Below are 14,283 nucleotides of genomic sequence, written 5' to 3'. Positions count from 1 at the left end.
TTCGCTTCCACTCACCCATATCCATTGTCTTAGCACACGACTACGTTCATTAATATACATTGCCTATCCCATGTTCTCAACATCATTTATCACATATTTATATCACAACACATCAAGAATCATGACTCAATTCAAGCTATTACTCAAAATGGCACTATTCCATATTCATGACCCATTTTTCTATATCCTTCTATAATCCAAGTATTTCAACTTTCAAATACCTTAAACAACATTGCAAATTGCCATAAATCTTACCTTAGATGTTGTAGGAATAAGCTTTGGGTGGAAATACTTCACTTGAGCAAACACCCTAGTTCATCTCCAATGAGATTTCTTGACTTGAATGATCTTTAATGGGTTTTCTTACACTTGATGCACTTAGTTTATGTTGTTGATCACTAATACCTCTTGAATTCTTGTGGAATAAATGTAGAGAGTTGTTTTAGAGAGAAGGGGTGTGATATGGAAATGAAATGAAATGAAACTTGGATCCTTATTTAATGAACCAATCTGTCCCCGACCGGATATACGGACCAATATACGGTCCGTACATTTTATACAGACCGTATGTTTGGCCGTATGTTTGGACCAGTGAAGAGTGTCATTCTGGGCTGATTATACGGTCCAACATACAGACCGTATAATTTATACGGCCAGTATGTTTGGACGTATAATCCCCAGTGTTCCGAAGTTCGTTTTCGTCGACTCGTTTGATCTCCAATCCTTATGGAACCTTCTTAGCACTTGTTTACCACCTCATTAACGATCCAAGGGACGTTATAACTCTTCTCCAAAGCATCACTAAATCCTCGTTAACTTGTTATTCGTAATTCCTGTTCGATATCTATCGTAAGCCTTGCCTTCTCTTGGCAACTTTCTCCCCCGTTCTCGAATATCTTTGAAATCTTAATTAGGGTCATCGAATGTTGTTTCTTACTTATCGAAATGTCGTATATTTCGTGCTCTTCATTAGCCTATTCACTTGGGCATCAACAGAAAATTTTCCGAGGTGTAATATGTTTGTGCTTAACTCTCCATTCCAACAAGAAAGTCAGGTATGTGATTCTGTATTCCCATGACCTTCTCGTTCAAGTGTTAGTCAGGTATGGTTGGTTTCACAGTGTAAACTTACGGGTTCTATCACTGGGACTTGTAGTCCATAATTGATAATCTAAGCTGGGGGTGGGGTTTACGCAAAAGGTTGTATATTGATGAACTCATAATGATGCTATGTTGGGTTGGAGGGCATTCCGATGGTTGTGTTCAAGTTGTTGAATTCAAACTTCGTTATGCCCGCCAACTGTTCGATGAAATGCCTAAATCAAAATAATTGATGCAAAGGGTGAAGCCTGAGTAACCCGACCTTGATATGAGTTTTACAATTGTGTGTGATGTATAAGCATGTGTTTTGAATTGAAGAGTCAAGTGTAACACCGAAAGACAAGAACTGAGTCGAAGAATTTTGACGACAAGGTTGACGAACCGTAAAAACTTTGATGGTCCATCAAAAGTGTCGTCAAAAGTCCTCCACTCAGACATGATATACTGCTACCATTTGAAAGTAGGTTTGACGGACCGTAGAATTTTCTGCGGAGCGACAAACTTCATCGTCAAAGGGTTCAGTATAAAGTAGTTTACTGTAACCATTTGACGGTAGGTTTGACGAACCGCAGAATTTTCTGCGGTTCGTCAAACTTCATTGTCAAATGTTTAGGAGTAAAATTGTCTACTGTTCCCATTTGACGGCCATTTGTGCTACCCGTGAAAATTCCTACGGACCGTCAAAACAATTGACGGTTTACTTCTGTATATTACAAAACATTGCACTAAAACAAAATTTAATGGTGATACTGACATACTTTCCACAGGTATGGCTCCTATGGCCCGAGGAGTTGCTCCAACTACTGGAAGAGGCAGAGGTAGGGACAGAGCACAAGTTCGCAGGGGACTCCGTGATGATCCTGACCAAGGGGCTACTGGAGCAAGGGATGAAGAGGGGGGCACTTCAACATCCTTTAGCAGCTCGGAAGATGGCGTGGAGGCTGCCAGGCTGCGAGAAATCCGAATGAAAGAAAGATCCGAGCACAACGTTAGATTTTCTGTGCCAGGCTCTAAAGAAATATATGACCAGGGGCTTGAAGAGAAAGAGGGGGGTGGACCAAAGAAGAGGATCCATAAGGAGAAAAGAATCATCTTAGACTGACTGGAGGGTTTTCCACGAATCCTTGCAACTCTTGACCACTATAAGTGGAACTTCATTAGCCACCCTCTAGGTGAATATATCTCGGCTCTAGTTCGAGAATTCTATGCAAATTATGCTGCGGAGGTCAAAAATGCCTACAAGCCGGTTGTTACATCCGGCATTTTTGAATATTCGGAAAAATTCGAGATAACTTGATTTGTAATGAATGAGGCCATATTTGGACCTTACTTGGTATGAATGTGTCGGCTATGATAACGTTGGTGTGGAATTACGAAAGGAGACCAAGGACAAAATTGGAATTTTGGAAACTTGTTCCATGAATTACAATTTATTTAGCCTACAATTGGGCTAAAAAAAAAATAGAAAGTGAGGCCCAAAAAGGATGCCCAACCGGCCAAGCAACAAATGGCCCAAGTCCAAGGAATAAATTAATTCCCATGTGATAAATACAATGGAAATCATATTATATATTCATCTATATCCTTAGAACATTCAAGAAAAACAAAGAAAGAACAAGAAAAAGAAAGAGGGAGCACGACTAGAGAAAGAGAGAAAAGAAAAGGAAAGAAAAATTTTTGGAGCCAAATCCTTTGGTTCAAAAATCCATTTCTTGTGGGATTATTACCAAGTGCAAGATTCTCTACAAAGTGATACAATTATTTTGGCAAGAGGACAACTTTAGTGGCAAGTGGAAATTGAAGAGGAAAGGTAAGAATCAATTCATTTTCTTATGTTATGAAGTTTGGTTCATGTTGTAGTATGTAGAATTGAGTAGAATTTATGAAAATATGGAAGTTTGTAAAGTGGGTGTGTTGTTTGGAAGTTGGCCGTGAGTGTGTGTTAAGGTGTAGGAAATATGAATTGAATTTTATGTGGTAATCTAGTTGTAGTTATGGTGGAAATTGTATTGGAAGTGAAAGTTGAATAAATTACTGAAAGTTGGAAAATATGAGGCATGGCCGTGTGGCATCATGTTGATGATGGAATGTGAATTAAATCTTGTTAGTATGTTAAGTGTGTTATTGTGAAATGAATGAAAGGATAATGATTCTTGTTGCTATGAAAAAATGGTTATCAAGTTGTTGTACGAAAGTATGCCACTTTGTTATGATTTATGTAAAAATGGAAATGAATGTATCAAGAGGCAAATTATGATTATTGTTGATGAATTTGGAAGATGGAATTGTATAATGAACTTGTATGTTGAAGGTTAGGAGAATTGGATAAATTGTGGCTTTGATGGAAAGTTTGTAAGTTTGCGTATCTTATGTATATCTTGTGAGAATGGTATGATATGCCTCCAAATCGTGTTGTAATGAATTTGATGGGTAATGAACATCAAAATAATAAGTTTGGTTTGGAAGTGTAAGGTCGGAACGGAAAATGTTAAGTTATGACGGAAAGTTGGCAAATTGTGCCTTATTATGTATTTTGAGCTACTTGTCGTTATTATGAATATTGTTGTTGGGTTGTGTTGATTGTTTGGCTGTGTTTAACTTTTGGGGATGTCATATATACAGAGGAAATGCTGCCGAAATTTCGGTAGGCAAGTATGTGTTAAGTTTGGACTATGGAAAAGTTGAAACTAACAAATGGTAAACTTGACCATTTCTAGATTTTGGACGAACTTGGGATCGACGCCAAGCGAGCGTGAGGCGCTATCGAGGTATGTGAAGCCTTTCCCTTTGTTCTTAGGCATGTTCTGGATGTGATAGGCTCGGCCGCGAGCCTTAAGTACGACTCCGTTCCCCGGAATTCGAGACGGAAAACCGCTCCAATTCCTTCAATTCATTTGAAGCTATTTTCTTGCAAATTGCCTTTAAAGTGAGTTTTTGTACAAAACCTCCCTAAACGGAGTCGGAACACTTCCAAACGATTATGGATGACCTCATAAGGTCTATTAGCGATAATTTACATATGTTGCCTCGAGTTGGTCTGATGCGGGCCCACAAGGCCCGATATCTTCTATAATACTTTAAATACTTCCCTTTTGTCCGATTTTTCTCAGAAAACAATTGAACTATTATTTTGATTATGATACAACTATTTTTATGCAATTCTTACAAAATGATTTCTGAACATCTGAGAATCTGATTCTGCTAATAATCTGTCGTGCCTTCCCAAGTAGGATATAGGCGCGTACTATGCATACTATCTGGATACTCTGATTTTGACTCGCCGTTTGGCACCCTTCAGTTTGATTGAGTCTGTATGTTGAGTCTGTATGTAAGTAGTTTCTCATTTATCGGTTCGTGTCTGTCTCAATGCATTCCTTCACTGCGTCCCGGGCCAGGTTCTGTTATCGTGCATATTTCTCTGCATTGTTCACCGCGTCCCTCGGCGTGCGGGCCGGGATCTGTATGTCTGTATGATATTATGATCTGTGTATGGGGATGGCGGCCAGGATGGCATATGATCTGATCTGATTCTGTCTGTCCACCGCGTCCCGTACTAAGAGGGCCGGGTTCTGTTACCGCGCCCCCAGACAGGGCCGGGATCTGTATGAATGTATGCGTGTGCCATCTGTATTTATTTAAGCACATGCCTCTGTATGATTCTGTATGACTCTGTACTACTCTGCATGCATAATTCTGTCCGACATACTTCTGTCTGTCCGTCTGAATTACGACTATGTCTGTATGTCCGTATGGATTCTGATTCTGTATGTCCGTATGGATTTTTATTCGGTACGCCCGTATGGACTCCGATTCTGTACGTCTGTATGGATACTGATTCTGCTCGTCTGTCCGTATTATGATTCCGTCTGTCTGTCCGAACCATGATTCTGTTTATCTGTATGAACCACGACTCTGTATGTCTGTCTGGATCATGACTCTGTCTGTCCGTCTGATTTATGGTTCTGTCCGTTATATTTCTGTGACTCCGGTTCGGACTATGTTTATATCTGCTATGTTTCTGCTTTACATACTCGGTACATTTTTCGTACTGACCCCCGCTCTTCGGGGGCTGCGCTACATGCCCGCAGGTACAGACGCACCAGGTGATACGCCGCCAGCGTAGGTTTCTGACTCTGCTGTTTGAAGAGCTCCTTCGATCCGGAGCATATACTTTTGGTATATATCTTCTGTTCTTCCGTATGTTCTGTATGTATGGAAATTCTGGGTACGGCGGGGCCCTGTCCCGTCATATGATTCTGTATGTCTGTAGAGGCCTGTAGATAGATGTGTGGGTTACGGGTTTCGTCGGTATGTTAGCCTTATCGGCTTATATGTAAATGTCTGTATGTTCAGGTATGTATGTATATATGTGTATGTTTGCGCGCGTGTCGTATTTGTATCGACCTACTTCTGTAACTTCTATTAAAAAAAAGAAATCCGTATGATTCGAAAGTCGGTCGGGTAGGTATGTACGGGTACCCAGTTAGGGTACCAGTCGCGGCCCACGGGGTTGGGTCGTGACACCGGTTCAACTTAAGAGGAAGAAAATACCCCCGTTGGAAGAAGTGACAGTCCGAGGCCTGAAAAATAATATTTCTAGCGAGACAATCAATCGTTTCTACTTTGGCCCCGACTATGTACCACCGCCGAACACGGATGAGCTTAAGGACAGGTTAGGTGGTGATAAAAAAGACAAGCTGTCTGAGTTGCCTTTAAACATTCGAGGACGAATGTTCCAAAAGGGGGGAAGAATGTTACAACTTGGAAAATTCTCCGTTAGCGTAAAGTGAATAGGCTAGCGAAGAGTACGAGGTGTACAATGATTTGGATAAGTAAGAAATAGCATTTGATGATCTTAATCTAGATTCGAAGAAATTTGATTAAAAGGAAGAAGTTTGGCAAAGAAAGTAAAGGATATGTTATGTGTCAGGTAAGAATTTCGGACGATGAGTTAATGATGCATAATGATGTCTTAGAGACAAGTAACAACGTCCCTTAGATTGGTATTGAAGTTTTAAACAAGTATTAAGAAGGTTCCATAAGGATCGGAGATCAAACGAGTCGACGAGAACAAGTCCTGGGAAGCTAGACATTATACGGCCAGACACACTGGCCGTACAAAATCCATGGACCGTATGTCCAACCGTGGATTCAGCCCAGCATAACACAGCTCACTGTACCAAACATACGGTCCAACATACGGTCAGGGAAAAATAAACGGACCGTATGTTGGTCCGTATAAGGTGATCCGGCAAGCTTTTAATTCAATATAAGGGACCCTTTTTCATTTCATTTCAATTCACTTCCACTCTCTAAACTTCAAGAAAACTCTAGAATATTCTCTCCACTCCTCATCCACAAGAAATCAAAGGAAAGCCAAGATCAACTACTTCAAATCCATGAAAAGAAGTGTATGAAACCTAGCCAAAGTTCATCTACCTCAAGAAATCCTAAGAGAAGTGAAATAGGGTTTTGGTTCCAATCTCAAGTCAAGTTACTATTCAAGAATATCATTAAATCCATGTTTGAGCTTCATATTCTTCTTCATTCCTTCATTCAAGTTACTTCACAACCAAATATTCTTAATAACATGAAATAGATGAAAAAATCACCTTTGATCATATAAGGATGAACTTTGGATGAATATACTTCACTTGAAAGAAACCCTAACTTCAATACCAAAGGAAATCTTGACTTCTACCAACCCTAGTAAGCTTCTTTACACTTGATTCTCTTGATTCTTGGTATTTAATCTTTGATTTCTCTTGGGGTTGGGTTAATATGGAGTGGGGAATATTCTAGAACTCTCAAGAGTTGTGAAGAAGGTGGAAAATGAGAAATAAGAACTTGGGTCATCTATTTATAAGTAGGGAAAAATCTGACCCGATCGAGTTATACGGACACTTATACGGTCCGTATAAGTGGCCGTATAACTCACCCTTTTTCCGAAGTTGTTCTCGTTGATTCGTTTGATCTCAAATCCTTACAGAACCTTCTCGGTACTTGTTTAATACTTCATTAACCGTCTAAGGAGCCCTATAACTCCTTCCCAAGACATTACTAAATAATTGTTAACTCGATACTTGCAAAAACCTCCCCAAACATGACTTGTATTTGCTTCCTTCGACGAACTTAGTTTCACCGATTCATATAACTTCAAAATCTTGTCATATGCACTTTAAAGCTACCAAATGCCCTCCTTAAAGTCATAAGGACTTCATGTCCACCTCAATCTTGCGTTAGTCTATTCACAGCACAACGATATGAAATGTTTGAGGTGTAACAGTGGCCTTGCAACTCACGGAATCAGCAACAACATTGGCTCTCCCTAGATGCTAAAGAATAGAGATGTCGTAGTCCTTGAGGAGTTCCATCCATTGGTGCTGCTTGGAATTAAGATCTCTCTGGGTAAACACGTGCTGAAGGCTATGGGGATCGGTGAAAACCTCACAATGGAGACCACACAAGTAATGCCTCTAGATCTTCAAAGCGAAGACCACAACTAACAACTCCAAATCATGGATAGGGTCATTCCTCTCATGGATCTTCAACTGACGGGAAGCATAAGCTATGTCTCTACCTTTTTGCATCAAAACAACACCCGAACCCACACAGGATGCATCACAATATACTAAGAAAACCTTACCTCCACGGGTAATGCTAGAATTGGGGCTGAAGTCAAAAGGGTCTTGAGTTATGAAAGCTCTCCTCACAATCATCGGACCACGTGAAGGGAGCATCCTTCTGAGTCAATCTGGTCAATGACGAAGCAATGTAAGCGAAACCCTTCACAAATCGGCGGTAGTAACTGGTGAAACCCACGAAACTACAGATCTTAGTCACAATAGCGGGCCTCGCCCAATGTCTGACAGTCTCAATCTTTTGAGGATCAACCACGATCCCGTCCTTAGACACAACATGGCCCAAAAATTCCACAGACTCCAACCAAAACTCGCACTTCAAAAACTTAGGAAACAAACTATTCTTCTTCAACAACCCAAGCATAGTGCGAAGATAGATCTCATGCTCCTCTCTACTCTAGGAATACACCAAGATATTATCAATAAACACAATCACAAAGGAATCGATGAATGGCCTAAATATGCCATTCATCAAAGTCGTGAATGCAGCCGGGGCATTGGTAAGCCAAATGACATCACCAGAAACTCATAATGCCCATATTTCGTTCGGAAAGCTGTCTTCGGAATATCCTCAGCCACGATCTTCAGCTGATGGTATCCTGAACGCAAGTCAATCATCGAGAACACCAAAGCACCCTGAAGCTGGTCAAATAAATCATCAATACGAAGTATAGGACACTTGTTAAGAATAGTAACCTTGTTCAATCGTAGTTAATCGATGCCCATCCTCATAGATCAATCTTTCTTCTTCACGAACAACATAGGAGAACCCTAAGGGGAGACACTCGGTCTAATAAACCCCTTGCTCAATTAATCCTACAACTGCTCCTTAACCTCTCTCAAATCGGCGGGTTCCATCCAATATGGCGGAATAGAAATAGGGTGGGTACCCAGATCCAAGTCAATACAAAAGTCAATATCGTGATCGGGTGGTATACCCAGCAGATCAGATAGGAATACCTTTGCGAAATCGCTCATAATGGGAATGGACTCAAGGGGTGGAGATGCAACAGTAGTGTCACGCACATGAGCCAAATAAGCTAAACACCCCTTGTTAATTAATTTCTTCACCTGAAGGAAGGAAATAATCTTCTTCAGAGCGGGACTAGGAGTACCCCTCCACTCAAGTCTAGGAATGCCCGACATGGCTAAAGTGACTGTCTCGCATGATAAAGAGAAATCCAGGTCATACCCAAAATAATATCAAAATCTACCATATCAAGTATCATCAAGTCTATCCACGTGTCATAACCCATAAAAGTAACCAAACACGACCGATAGATTCGATCAACCACAACAGAATCTCCAATTAGAGTAGACAGATGAATAGGTACCGCTATGCTATCACAAGTCAAGTCCCAACCAACAACATGATATGCAGACACATACAAATAAGTGGATCCAGGATCAAACAATACAGATACTGCTCTATGTCGAACAGAAATGGTACCTGAAATGACAGCATTTGAGGCCTCCGCCTTGGGTATACCTAGGAACGAATAACACTGGCCCCCATAAAGAACGACCTATCCAGACTGTGATCCACCTCTCAAACTATGGGACCCACCTTTACTGGCCTGAGACCTACCCTAGCAATCTGTAGACCATCGAAGCCTGACAGAGCACCACCTCTCAAAGTTACACCACCTCGGCTACCTGATGATATCGGAGTCCTCTTGGGCTAATAACCCTGCCTGGGTCATAGACACTGTCGAGCAAAATGACCAAACGCTCCACACGTAAAACAAGACTTAAGAGGCGACGTCTGATAAACCGAAACTGAAGACCCAGCTAGAACAACTCTGTCTGCTGGTTGAGAAAATGAGCTCTCAGAAGTTCTCTGCCTGGATGGCCCACTAGAAGAAGCCAGCAATGTTGACTGCATAGGCCGGCCAGAATAGGATTGATACTGCCTAGAAGACTGTTTGACACCCCTTGAGTTGGAACCACTACAACCCCTAAACTATCTCGGCCTCTTCTCACTACTCCTTTCAAACGAGCGAGCCTTGGCGGACTCAACTAATGACTGATGCTCAACAATGGAATGGAAGGAAGCACCCATGGCCTCAAGTTGAAGGCATGGAATTTGAAGAGAACTAACAAGCCCACCAACAAATTGTCGAATCCTGCCGGGCTCAGTAGGAATTAGGGGTGCTGAATAATGGGCCAAATGCAAATAGAGAGCCATATAAGCATCAACAGATAATCCCCTCTGCTGCAGGTAGACGAACTCATCTCTACATGTCTCTGTCAAAGCCCAGGGCACATACTTCTCAAGGAAGGCCCAATGAAACTGTGCCCAAGTAGGTGGAGGAGAACCCTCTGGTCAACAAGAAATGAAGTACCTCCACTAGGTATTTGCGTCTCCGTGAAATTGGTATGACAAATAATCGACCCCATGGATCTCAACAATCCCATGCTGTGAAATAACTTGTGCATGCCCAATATAAACTCATATGCATCCTCTCTAGAAGTACCAGTGAATCTCAGCGGATTCATCTTCCTGAACCTCCCTACCAGCTCGTGATCGGTCAAAGTCATAACAGGGCCTACCATGGGTCTAAGATCATCTCCTTAGGCCAACACTGTATTCATCCATGGAGCCACGATCGCAACAGGATGCGCTGCACGGGTCTGCCTATACTCGGGGGTCTGTGCCCCATCTCTAGTCTGTGATCCTCCACCCGGAGAAGTAATATCAGCGGCAGCCTTGGACATCCAAATGAAGCAGAACATGAGCCATAGTATCCTGCATCACCTGCTCTAAAGTGACCTCGGGGTGTGCCCGTGCTGGAGACACATCATCCCCGACGGCCTGGTCTCGAACCTGCTGAAACTTAGGCATAAGCTCTGGATATAGAGATCTCGCACGTCGCTGCCCAACCACAGGAACCCTGCCCTTGGCTGGTGCAGCGCCGCAGCCTCTAGCTCGATTGTATCCTCTAACTATCGCTCCTCCCCTGGTGCCACCCACAGCTGCAGGCTTGGGCACCTGATCTCGGGATATCATGGCTCGAGTCCTCACCATCTGTGAGAGAAGAGATAAGAATTAGATACCAATTCGATTGTTCCAAATACTAATTAGAATAAAGTAGCAAGAAATAATGAAAGAAAGTGAAGTTTCCTAAATGTCCTACAGCCTCTCGCAGATAAGTACAGAGCTCATCGTACCGATCAACGAGACACTACTAGACACGCTCTTGTATTATAGACTTGGTAACCTAGGGCTCTGATACCGACTTGTCACAATCTAATTTCACTAAGTAGTGCGGGCCCTACCTTTCCCACCGCAGTAGGCGAACCTTTAACTCAATATTCACAAATAATAGAGAATAGTGGAAGAAAGTAAAATAATGTAAGTCTCACCGATATAATATAATAAGTGCAGAAGTAAATGAAATTCACTCCAGTATCTGGTCTTTTCATACAAGAGCATCTAAATCCAAAATACTACAAAGTCTGAATAATAATACATAAATAGTCTCAGAATGGAAAGCAAGACATAAATAATAGGAAGAGTCTTCGGGCAGCGAATGTCCTCATGCTCACCCTGAAGAGACTCGAATCAGTAATCCTCGAATATCAGCCACGAAAGGTAGAAGTGGATCCAACCTAGTACTTTGCATTTATAAAAGAATGCAACAAGTGCAGGTCAGTACAAACAACAAGCACTGGTAGGTATCATAGGACAACCAAGACTAGCTAACGTATATAAAGACAACAAAGCAAGATAAACACATAAAAAAACAAGGTACAAGTCAACACGAATCCATAACCTTGATACAAGTCATCACTGATGTTATAGAATCTAAAACCAACTGTTCCAAGTATCAGTCTAACCGTTCTGAACTAGTATATCACAATCATATCAAACAAGTCATCACCTATGTTATAGCATCTAAACCCAATTGTGCTAAGTCTCAGTATAACCGTCCGAACCAATATATCACAATCATGTCACAACATGTCAAGAGGTACAATGCCATACAATAATGTATGAATGATGAATGCAACGCATATGCACCGTACATACGCACTCCGACCGATGGAACATCACATCTCGGTAGCACAGCCCATGGGGGACCCGCGAAATCCATGTACTAGTAACTCCACACACAGCCCAGAGATGACTCCTTCCCATCTATACGCCTCGTATCAGTCATTCTGCACATAGCCCAGAGATGACTCGATATATAACGTGTTTCAATAGAATCTGTATTTCCTTCTCAGTTTCCATCCACAGTACCATAACAATGCAATGTCAATGTATCATGGAATTGAGTATGAATACGATGCAATGTAATATTAACAACTAATTCAATCCCAAACATTACCACACAAGGTACACAAGTAATAGCAATAATAAGGCTACACAATAAGCCACAATGGAATCACAATTGTCATATCAATATTAAGTCAAGTAAAGTACTGCAATATCATAATCATGATATATCACTAATCATCAATATCTAATGTCTCAACGTGGAAACGAGAAAATAAGTAAATAGGTTAAGATAAATCAACAACACAACAGGGTGGCTAGCCCCTAAATCATACAACAAGGCACAACCTAAGAAAATATCCAACCCAACTTCATACCCGAATGTTTACATGCACTCTCCGACAAACTTTAGTCTTTCCCTTCGTTTGAGCCTCAAGATAATGGAAGTCTGGTCATATCTGAATTATGAGATTAGAATCAATAAGAAACATCATTCAAACCTTACTTCTATTCAAGACTCTAATCCCAACCTATGGAATAGGGTTTATGAACTAGAAAGATGGAACAATGAATCTATAAGTCTCAACATGAAATTAATGTTCTAGGTAATGAATTCCCATCAATTATAAGCTAGAAGAACTAACAAATCACTTAAATTTGGATTCTAGGCAAAACCCCAAAATTTGGTATAAACCCTAACCTCCAATTTCATAAATTACACACTAATAATGGAAGATACAAGCTTAAAAACTAAGAATCTATCAAATTCTAGGGTTATATTAGCCAATTTCATCAACCAATCTCATTAGGAAGCTAAAACCCAAAAAACCTTGATTTCAACCTAGGGTTTACAGACAACTAATTCCTCAACCCAATATGCTTATAATTACTAAACAAGAATAATAATCAATGGGGAAACATAAAACTTATGATAAGAAACTTACCCCAAGCCTTAGATTTGAAGAAACTTCTCACAAATTTTCCAAAGCAACCTCAAGAACTTAGAATTTGGAAATGGAAGCCAACTCTCGGATTCATGGGATTTATCACTGAAGCTACAGCAACACCTTCGCGATCGCTAAGAACTGAAACTTTTCGCCCACGTACGTGCCTCGTCGCGATCGCGGGGCCATACCACTCAATCGTGAGGGACTTTCTCACCCCACCTCCTTCATGATCGTGAAGAAGGACACCAGATACAACAGAACCAGATTTTCTTATTTTGGCTAACTTCAACCCGAAATCCGACTATCCCCCAAGACCATCTGATCACAAACCATATATGCAGACATACATGAAAACATGCTAGGAACACACTCGTGGCCTCGAAATTCCCAATGGAGGTCTTGTTGATCGAGTCAATGCTCGATACCTCAAAACCACTTCTCAACCCAAGTTCCAAAATGTACCCGAGTGCATTGGGAACCGAACCGAATATACACAAAAGTTCTAAAAGACCATCTGGATCTCTCGGAATCGACAAATTCCCAAAAAAGTTCTGTTTACCCAAAAGTCAACTTTGAGTCAATTCTTTTTCGCTTTAAGCCCAAATTTCCCACAAAGTCACCCAAATCATAACCAAAGACCTCGAGAACTGTGTCAATGATGCTCTCAGTTAATGTGAGCTAAACATGCTCGGGAAAGGAAAAAAAGCACCGAAAAGGCTATAAAGACTAACGGGTCGTTACATTTCACTAAATAAATAGGAACTAAAGATTAAAACGGCAGAGCCTTTAAATGTGCAAACCAGTTTGATGAATATTGGATATTCATCTTCTTTTATTATATTTTACTCAACCACAAAAGAGTTATGTAATCTTAAACCCAACTAACAAAATCTGATATCAACAAGTTGCATACAACTAAAACGTTAATCATGGAACCATATCACCACAAGTAAAAGATAGATTTTGAATCAATTTAACCAAACAAATTCCTTATCAATCCCATAAACTCTTTTGTTGTGTCAATCTATTAAATAAACTGGCAATAGAGAGATAATAACCACAACACACTGATCAAGTTAAAGATGCAATACTCACGATAGATCAAAGGAATAAAATAGACAAAAAACTTGCATTGAAATATGAAGATAAAGAATGGACCTTTAAATTCTTTCTGATTAACATCGAAAGCAATGTACAATCTACGGATTTCCAAAGTTAGCAAAGCTATCTTTTAGTTCCACGAACTCAAAACCGCGAATAGAAAAATTCGAATTCCAACATAACTTTCAAATCAAAGCTTTTCGAAACTGGTATTTTTTTTCCTCTCAATCTTTTGCTACTTGTTTTTTTGTACCTTTATGAGTACTCTATT

The sequence above is a fragment of the Lycium barbarum genome, chromosome 12, assembly GCF_019175385.1.
Source record: "Lycium barbarum isolate Lr01 chromosome 12, ASM1917538v2, whole genome shotgun sequence".
In the NCBI taxonomy this organism is placed as follows: domain Eukaryota; kingdom Viridiplantae; phylum Streptophyta; class Magnoliopsida; order Solanales; family Solanaceae; genus Lycium; species Lycium barbarum.
Note: the sequence above shows the minus strand (reverse complement) of the source record.